General features: G+C 48.2%; 2 protein-coding genes across 3 annotated transcripts in view; one reads left to right on the forward strand and one right to left on the reverse strand.

Annotated features, from left to right (window-relative positions):
* Window positions 1-8560, forward strand: part of LOC115640774 (putative zinc finger protein 66) — a 687485-nt gene that overhangs the window by 347523 nt on the left and 331402 nt on the right. The gene's annotated exons all lie outside the window — the stretch shown is intronic.
* Window positions 1-8560, reverse strand: part of LOC115640675 (zinc finger protein 850-like) — a 542158-nt gene that overhangs the window by 305684 nt on the left and 227914 nt on the right. The window lies entirely within an intron of this gene.

Genomic DNA, 8560 nt, shown 5'->3' on the forward strand with positions numbered 1-8560 from the left:
AAGGGTACTTAAGTACTGAAACCCCTGATATAGGCAACTAAGTCTCCGTTTTAGGCTCCCCTGTAATCCACAGCATTCCAGCTGAATCCTTTAGGCATCTAAGCTCAGTGCCTAAATTGTTACCGCTGGGCTCCCATTCTGCTGCCTCAGTCTAGGTGTTCGGACACATCTCTCCTGCCTAAGAACCAGTGTGATCCCCAGACTGGAGGAAGACAGGTATTCACTTGCCTAGCTTGCATGCAAAACCTGACCCACAAGCTGTGCTCAGAGGTCACCTCCAGATCAGGTCCCATTCAAAATCTGGCTGGATGGGGAGGAGAAAATTGAGGTGCCCACCTTAAAACATTTAGCTCACTGATTAAAGCATTTAGCTGGAAGGTGACATCAATTTTCCCCTCTCCTCGAGGGGAAGAAAGGGTGTGAACTGTAGTCTCAGGACAGTTCTCTAACCCCTAGGCTATGGGAGTATTCTGATGTGGCTCTCTTCTCTCCCTCTCCATGGTGGATAAATGCTTAAATAGACAGTGGGCCAGAGCAAATTACTCCAGAACCTGGTGATTAGGGCTCCCCCCCCCAGAGGTAGGAAACCCAGCATCCTGTCCCTCTACTCCACAGACTTGAGTGATTTATAAACAGCAGAATAGCTTCAACAGGAGAGAGTCCTGCATCAGGCAATCCCCTAGCTCTGTGGTTAGAACATGCAGCTGAGAGCCCTTTGTACCCATGTGGGAGAAGGGGGACTAGAACCAGGGTCGCCTCCATCCCAGGTGAGCGCACTAGCCCCAGGGATAAAAGTTATACTGTGGGCACCTCCTTTTCCATGTGGAGCGAGGCAGGCACCTAGCTCAAGCTCACAAGAAACAATTTAGGTGCCTGTAGCACAGCGCACACACACCCCTGCGGTGCCTCCTGCTGGTCATCCTCGGGAATTAGTTCTTTGACCCAGGAGCACCCTCTGCAGGCCAGTGATCTGCTTGCCGTCGGCCCCTGTGTCCCTCCCAGGACCCTGGTGCTCTTATCCCAGCGTTGTGTCTCTTGCAGTACCCCACAGTCTTACTGGGTTTCCCCACCCCAGGGGAACCCCCACCCCCATCCCCACGTCGCCTCAGTCATGGCTACTGCCAGTCTCTGTTTAGCCCCCACGCCCTGGGGCAGACTGCAGTGTATCAGCCAATCATCACAGGCAACAAGGGGTTTGGACTGGCTGCCTTTACCCACCCTCCAGCTGCCCCTCTGCAAAGCCAATACCTAAGACTGTGACTCAGGTTCCAGACTTCATTCACTTTAGGTGCTCACATTGGATGTTTGTAGACTCTCAGGGTACGTCCAGACTACATGCCGTATCGGTGGGTAGCGATCGATTTCTCGGGGATCAAATCTATTGCGTCTCATCTAGATGCGATAGATCGATCCCTGAACGTGCTCCTCGTCGACTCTGGAACTCCACCAGAGCGAGCGGTGGTAGCGGAGTCGACGGGGGAGCCGCAGACGTCGATTCCGTGCTATGAGGACCCAAGGTAAATCGATCTAAGATACTTCGACTTCAGCTACGCTATTCACATAGCTGAAGTTGCGTTTCTTAGATCGATTCCCCCCCCACACACACACACACAGTGTAGACCAGCCCTCAGTTGCTTCTGCCTCCTCAAACTTACTTTATACATAAAGTACCTCTGCAGACCATGTGGAAACTCCAGCTCCGGCAGACTGGGGCATCCTGTTTGCTTTGCTGTGCTCCTCAGAAGGAACCCCTCACTCCGGAGCTCTGTGTTCTGCTCCAGTAACCAATATATTTGTGAACGTAATTCAAGGAGTTGTTTTGTTTGGGGGTTAGGTTTTTTTTTTTTTTTTAAATGAGAATGTTTGGGACCATGCTTCCTTGCAGACCGCCTCTATCCTCGGGTGATACCAGAGAGTTTTACAAAGGCTACATAAAAACTACTAGCCGAGTCAGTACAAACTAAAATTTCATACAGACGATGACTTGTTTATACTGCTCTATTTACTATATTCTGAAATGAAGTACAGTATTTATATTCCAATTGATTTATTTTATAATTATATGGTAAAATATGAGAAAATCAGTAATTTTTCAGTAATAGTGTTGCCATGACACTTCTGTATTTTTATGTCTGATTTTGTAAGCAACTAGTTTTAAAGTGAGGTGAAACTTGGGGGTACTCAAGACAAATCAGATTCCTGAGAGGGGTACAGTAATCTGGAAAGGTTGAAAGCCACTGCATTATAGCACTCACAGCCATCCTTGGCCAATAAAAGGACTACTCTCTTGACCCTCTGGTCATGTTGATAGGCCTGTCTGATCTCCATACATTTTGAGATGTGAGCAAATGGAAGAGAATATGAATAGGTTAAAGATGGCATGAAAGATGGAGTTCTTAGTCCTGACAGAAAATCAGGAGAGTATTAATTATTATCATTTATTGATCCAGTTTGATATTTGCTTTAGTTTGTGTATCTGCAACTAAAGAATAGAACAGGCACATTTTACAAATCACAGTGACTAAGTAACCACTGTATGAAATTCCTACCTGATTCCAGCTTCTGGATGTGACGAAGAATGAGGAAAATGATCAAACCCATCTGAGCGGAGCTGGTTCTGCAGCCGAATGAGGAAATTTTCATCTTTGCCATAGCTTGAGTTGTGCAACAGGAGTTGGGGGTGGGGGCGGGTAAGATAAAACAAAAAGACAACATCTAGGACCCATCCAAATGAGAAGACCTCCAACTGACTTCAATAGTCTTTGGATCAAGGCCCTAGTGGCCATAACAATCAAAGCAACCGAGATTCTCATGATTGAGGGGTAGAAGATTACAAATAGGATGTGTTATTGTAGATGTGTGGACTCATCCCTGTGGCGCCTCCTGCTTGTGACTTCTGAGAATTAGTTCATTCCAGCTCCGGAGCGCTCTCTACAAGCTGGTCATCCGCCTGTCCTCTGGCCCCCCGTGTCCCTCCCTGGACCCGGTGTCCTTTTACCTGGGATGCTGCCCCCTGACAGTAACCCTTCAGTCTTAGGGTCTCCCCTCCCCAGAGAACCCCCACCCACTATTCCCACTTCTCCTAAGTATAAGGCTACTGCCAGTCATTGTCTAGCCTCCATGCCCTGGGGCAGACTGCAGTATCAGCCACTCATCACTGGCAAGGAGGGTTTGGACCTGCTGCCTTGGCCTACCCCTGGGCTGCCCCCTGCAACCCCCAGTACCTGTTGGCCCAATGCTAGGCTGCAGCCTGGGGCTTTCCAGGCAGGAGCTCTCCAGCTCCTCTGCCTTTCCCCAGCCCTGCTCCACTCACATACTTTGTCCCTAGCTCCACTGCAGCCAGGCTCTTCTCCCTCTACAGGCAGAGGGAGGCTGTTCAGGCTTCACAGCCTCTTATAGGGGCCAGCTGGGCCTTATTTGGGAAAGCAGGTTCAGCTGTGGCCATGCCCCAATCAGCCCAGGCTTCTTGCCCCAGCCACAGCCCTCTTCCAGGCTATTTTAAGCCCTTCAGGGCAGAAGCAGGGGACCACCCTGCTACAGTTATATACAGTTAAGCACATTAATGTTGATATTATGGAGTGACAATACCCATATTAAAGTTGAAACTCACTTTCTTCTATCAATCCACTGCTGTCACCTATGCTTCCATCAATGCATGCTCACAAAAAGATTAGCTTAAAAAAAAATTAAGAGTAGGCTAGATCTAGAGACAAATATGTTAATGAAATCTACGCCAAGAATTCCCCCCAGTTTTAAACACCAGATTTGTTATATGGGTGACCATATTTCCCAAAGGGAAAATAGAACACTCCCAGTCACTCACCAGGGTCCACCCCAACCCCCTAAGCGACGCTGCTGCTGGAACCTTGCCTGCCCCCACACATGCTAGAATGCTGTCTCCCTCCCCACCCTGTCTCCCCTACTGTGTGGGGCTGGCATCTCTGCTTGCCCCCCTGCAAGTTCCTCCACACCACACCCCACTTTTGAAAAAAAAAAGTCAGGATGGTTATCCTGGGGCTCAAAAAAGGGAATGTCCTCGCCAAAGCAGGATGTATGGTCACCCATACATTTGTATTTGACGATGACAGGATTTTTTCCTTTTCTTTTTGCCATGGCTCAGAGCTATCCAAAGCACAGGTGCTGGCTTCTAATTTTCCCTTGGGGTGCTCAAAGCCCGCTCAGCCCCAGGCCCTGCCCCCACTCCACTCCTTTCCCCAAAGCCCCACCCCACCTCTCCCCCTCCTCTTTCCACCCCCTTCCCCGAGCAAGCCCCTTCACCTCTCCTCCCTCCCAGTGCCTCCTGCATGCCTCTGAACAGCTGTTCCAAGGCAGGCAGGAGGTGCTGAGATGCAGGAGGAGGAGTTGATCAGCAGGGGATGACGGGGGGGGGGGGGAGAATGGAGGGGAGATTAGCACCCACCAGCAGCCAAGCACCCACCAATTTTTTTTCCGTGGGTGCTCCTGCCCCGGAGCACCCAGGTAGTTGGCACCTATGGTCACCTTAATTTTGTAATGCTGTCCCACAAATCTGCAGTGGATGAATTGCAACCTCTCCATTTGTCACAACCATCTTTCTCCCCATATCCTGTATAGGCCCCCCCTGGATGGTCCAGGGCCCTCAAGGAAAGGAAAAATAAAATTGGAGGGAGGGAGAAAAACTGAAAACAAAATCATTTGTTTCAATCATATTTGCTTAAAAATGGAAAAATCCATACAATATTTTGGACGAAACAAAAATTTACAAATACAATTTCACAACTATCATTCAATATTTTTTTAACTGGCTTTACTCCTATGGATTTGCTCATGAACTCTCCCCTCCAATGGCTTTTCACAGAGGAGATCCTCTGTCACACAACATATACATTTGCCTCTTTTTTAAATTATATCATGAAATTCCTATTCAGAAACAACATATGATTCACTTTAGGCACATTCTTAATTCTCACTGTTTTCAGAAGGAGAAAAAGGAGGCAATTTTCTGTTTTGACTGATTATGGAAATAAACTACTTTTTTCCCCTTGAAGCATCAGATTGAAAAGAATTCAGCCCTGCAGCCAGATTTAGAAACCTGTAATGACAACAGGCAGAAAACTAGACTGCTGACTGTTGGATTTTGGTGCAGTAAGTTTCTTCCTGTATTACAAACACAGGAAGCGTTTTTGTTACAAATCTCCCTCTAATATGACTGAGAACAGGATCGGGCCTAGTGTTCTTGTATAAAACAAGTATCAGGGGGTAGCCAGGTTAGTCTGGATCTGTAAAAAGCAACAGCATCTGACGAAGTGGGTGTTCACCCACGAAAGCTCATGCTCCAATACATTTGTTAGTCTATAAGGTGCCACAAGACTCTTTGTTGTTTTGTATCAAACACAATCACAAAAGAAATAAATGACTAGTTCAACCTGCTGTACAAATCTTGAGCTAGGAAAATAATCTGAAATGTATTTTGAATAGAAATCATTTTGAAGATACGTGTAATGTTAGTGTTCACACAATAAGCAAAACCAATGACCCATGATTCTTCAATCTTCATGTTAATCTGTTCACACAATAAGCAGTTTTCAGAGTAGCAGCCGTGTTAGTCTGTATCCACAAAAAGAACAGGAGTACTTGTGGCACCTTAGAGACTAACAAATTTATTTCAGCATGAGCTTTCGTAAGCAGTGGTTTTCAATCTTGTTTTCATTTTCACTGTGGACCCCTTTGGAAATCCTAGATGTAGTCAGCACACACACCCGAGCGGTCCACAGACCACAGGTTGAAAACTACTGTTCTATGGTAATGACAACCTTTTGTGAACCCCTTAGATATAGTCTGCAGGCCACCAGGGATCCATGAACCAGAGAAAACCACTGTTATAAAGAGTCATTTTGAAGTTGTTAACCTACTTGATTTGTCCTTCCAGGACATTTCACAGGCTTCAGGGCGTGACCAGCTCTCATTCTGCTTGTGCTAGCTTGAAAGTGACTTTCAGTAACTATCAAACTGAACAGCTAACTCTGGCTCTAAAAGGGTTTTATGAAGAGTTACAGCCAGCTCACTCTGGCTATAGGAGAGTTTTCTCGTCGCTCTTCCGTGCACTTTGGAAAAGAACCGTGTTTGCGTTCCAGACTGATAACTGTGCTCTCCCTCTCATGGCATCTGCCAAGCTGGAAGCGAAAGCAATGCAGGGCTGTATCTGCAGCTGCAATCAATTCACCCCCCTCGCCACGTGGGAGAAGTTGGAGTCTTTTATTAAAGAAACAGCCACAGTCCTGCTGCGGAGACGGAAGGGCCGCTACCAGCAGATTCACCATTCAGGTGATCTGAATCGAGGGATGATTTTTAAGAGCCTCTTCTTGCCTTTCCTGTGGGTTTAGAAAATTGACTAGCAGCAAAACCAAACTTTGTTAACAGGGAGTTAAGGTCATGGGCGGCACGTGACATCTTTTGGGGAGGAGGACTGGGGCCCAGCCCCCACTTGGCCTCCTCCCCGCAAAGCCCAGCCCACGCTCCACCCCCTCCCCCGAGACCCCCACCGCCCGCCCGTCAGCTGCTCACCGCTTGTGGGGGCCCGGAGCTCCTCTGGGGCCCGGGTGGGAGGTGATAGCTCCTACGGGGTGAGATCCAGCTCCTCCCGCTGCTGGGAAGAGCGAGCTGCCCTGGCCGGGAGGGGGGAAATAAAAAAGACCCTCTGCCCCCCACCATTTTTGCAAACACGGGTGTTTCAGTCCCACTGGGGTAACTGCTGTCCCCTATGCCCGAGTTTGCCTGTCACCCCCTGCCAACACCCCCCACTCTTGGTCTTAACTCCGCCTCCTACCCCCCGCCCTGATTTTGCCCTTTAGCCCCTCTCCTAACCCTGCCTCCAGCTGCTTGACTCCCCCTAGACCAGTACATTGCCACCCCCGTGCTCTGATTCGCCCCCTTTGCCCCTTTTTAACCCCTGTAAATAGCAGTCAGCAGAATCCGATGGCTAATAAGGGCAGGGTGAAGGGCAGTGGTTTCAGCAGCTGTTACTGAGCATGCTGGATAGCTGTAGGTAGCACATCCCTACAAGGAGCAATTCACCACACTACACCTGCTGCGGTGGGCAGGGCAGGCACCAGCATAAGAAGCAGGTGCTTGGGGCGGCCAATTCAAAGGGGCAGAACTCCGTCTGGTATCGGGGCGGCATGTCCTGGTCTTTGGCAGCAATTCAGGAGTGGGCCCTTCATTTCCTCTCTCCCTCTTTGAACTGGTGCCGATTTGCTGCCAGAGAGGAAGAGAGGGAGGACCCGCCGCTGAACTGCCGCCGAAGAAGCGGCTTGATTTAGCTGCTGCCGAAGTGCCGCTGCTTGTCGTCTTTTTTTTTTTTTTTTTGCTGCTTGGGGTTGCAGAAAAGCTGGAGCTGGCCCTGGCGGTGGGCACAAAAAGTGCCCCTCTTAAAGCAGCCAAATTTGTATTCCTGTGCACACCCCTGCTACCTGGTCTGGTGGAGGTGGGCTAACTACTCTGATGGGAGGGATTCTCACATCAGCGTAGGTAGTGTCTATACCAAAGTGCTCCAGCAGGGCACCTGCAGTGGTACCGCTGCGCCTCTGGAGCATTTTAAATGTAGACAAGCCCAAAGGCTGCTTATTGAATTAACAACAGAAGAAATGAACTGCAACAAGTTAACACAAACAGCCCGGAGTATGAAAATGATTGTTCCAAACTCCAAGCAGATAATTATGTAAGAATATGGACAGAAAATCAGGACTGATTCACAACTGACCTGTTAGTTTAACATGGTGTGTGATTGGGAATGGCTAATATTCCCCATGGATATTCTCCTAGTTTTGGGGCCATGATTTGCACTTTATTGCATGGATCTGCAAATATTCTTCTCAGGGAGACACCGATCTTTATATTTGCACCAACATGTCATTACATTTTCCGTGATGATCCCACATTGAAAAAGACAGTAACTCCTCGCTTAATGTTGTAATTCTGTTGCTGAAAAATGCTACTTCAAGCAAAATGATGTCAAGCAAATCCAATTTCCCCATAAGAATTAATGTAAATGTGGGGGGTGGGGGTGGGGTTGTTAGGTTCCAGGGAAATTTTTTTTGCCAGAAAAAAGATTATACACACACATATATATACAGTATAAGTTTTAAACAAACAATTTAATACTTTACACAGCAATGATGATTGTGCAGCTTAGTTGAGGTGGTGGAGTCAGAGGGTGGGATATTTCCCAGAGAATGCCTTGCTGCTAAATGACAAACTAGCACTCGGCTGAGCCCTCAAGGGTTAACACATTGTTGTTAATGTAGCCTCACACCCTACAAAGCAGCACAAATGGAGGAAAGGGAGACAGCAGGTCAGAGAGAGACAGAGACACACACCGTGTGTGTGTGTGTGGGAGAGATGCACATTGCCCCTTTAAGAACGCTGACCCCACTCTAAGTACATTGCCTTTTTAAGTAGATCAGTAAGTTGAGATAGCAGCTGCTGCCAGCAAGCTCCCTCAGTCCTGAGTCCTGTCCTGCTCTCCCCCGCCCACCCTGCTCTGTGGAAATGGGGTAAAGGAGTGGGGGATAGGAGCAGGGGA

Source organism: Gopherus evgoodei, unplaced genomic scaffold, assembly GCF_007399415.2.
Source record: "Gopherus evgoodei ecotype Sinaloan lineage unplaced genomic scaffold, rGopEvg1_v1.p scaffold_32_arrow_ctg1, whole genome shotgun sequence".
In the NCBI taxonomy this organism is placed as follows: domain Eukaryota; kingdom Metazoa; phylum Chordata; order Testudines; family Testudinidae; genus Gopherus; species Gopherus evgoodei.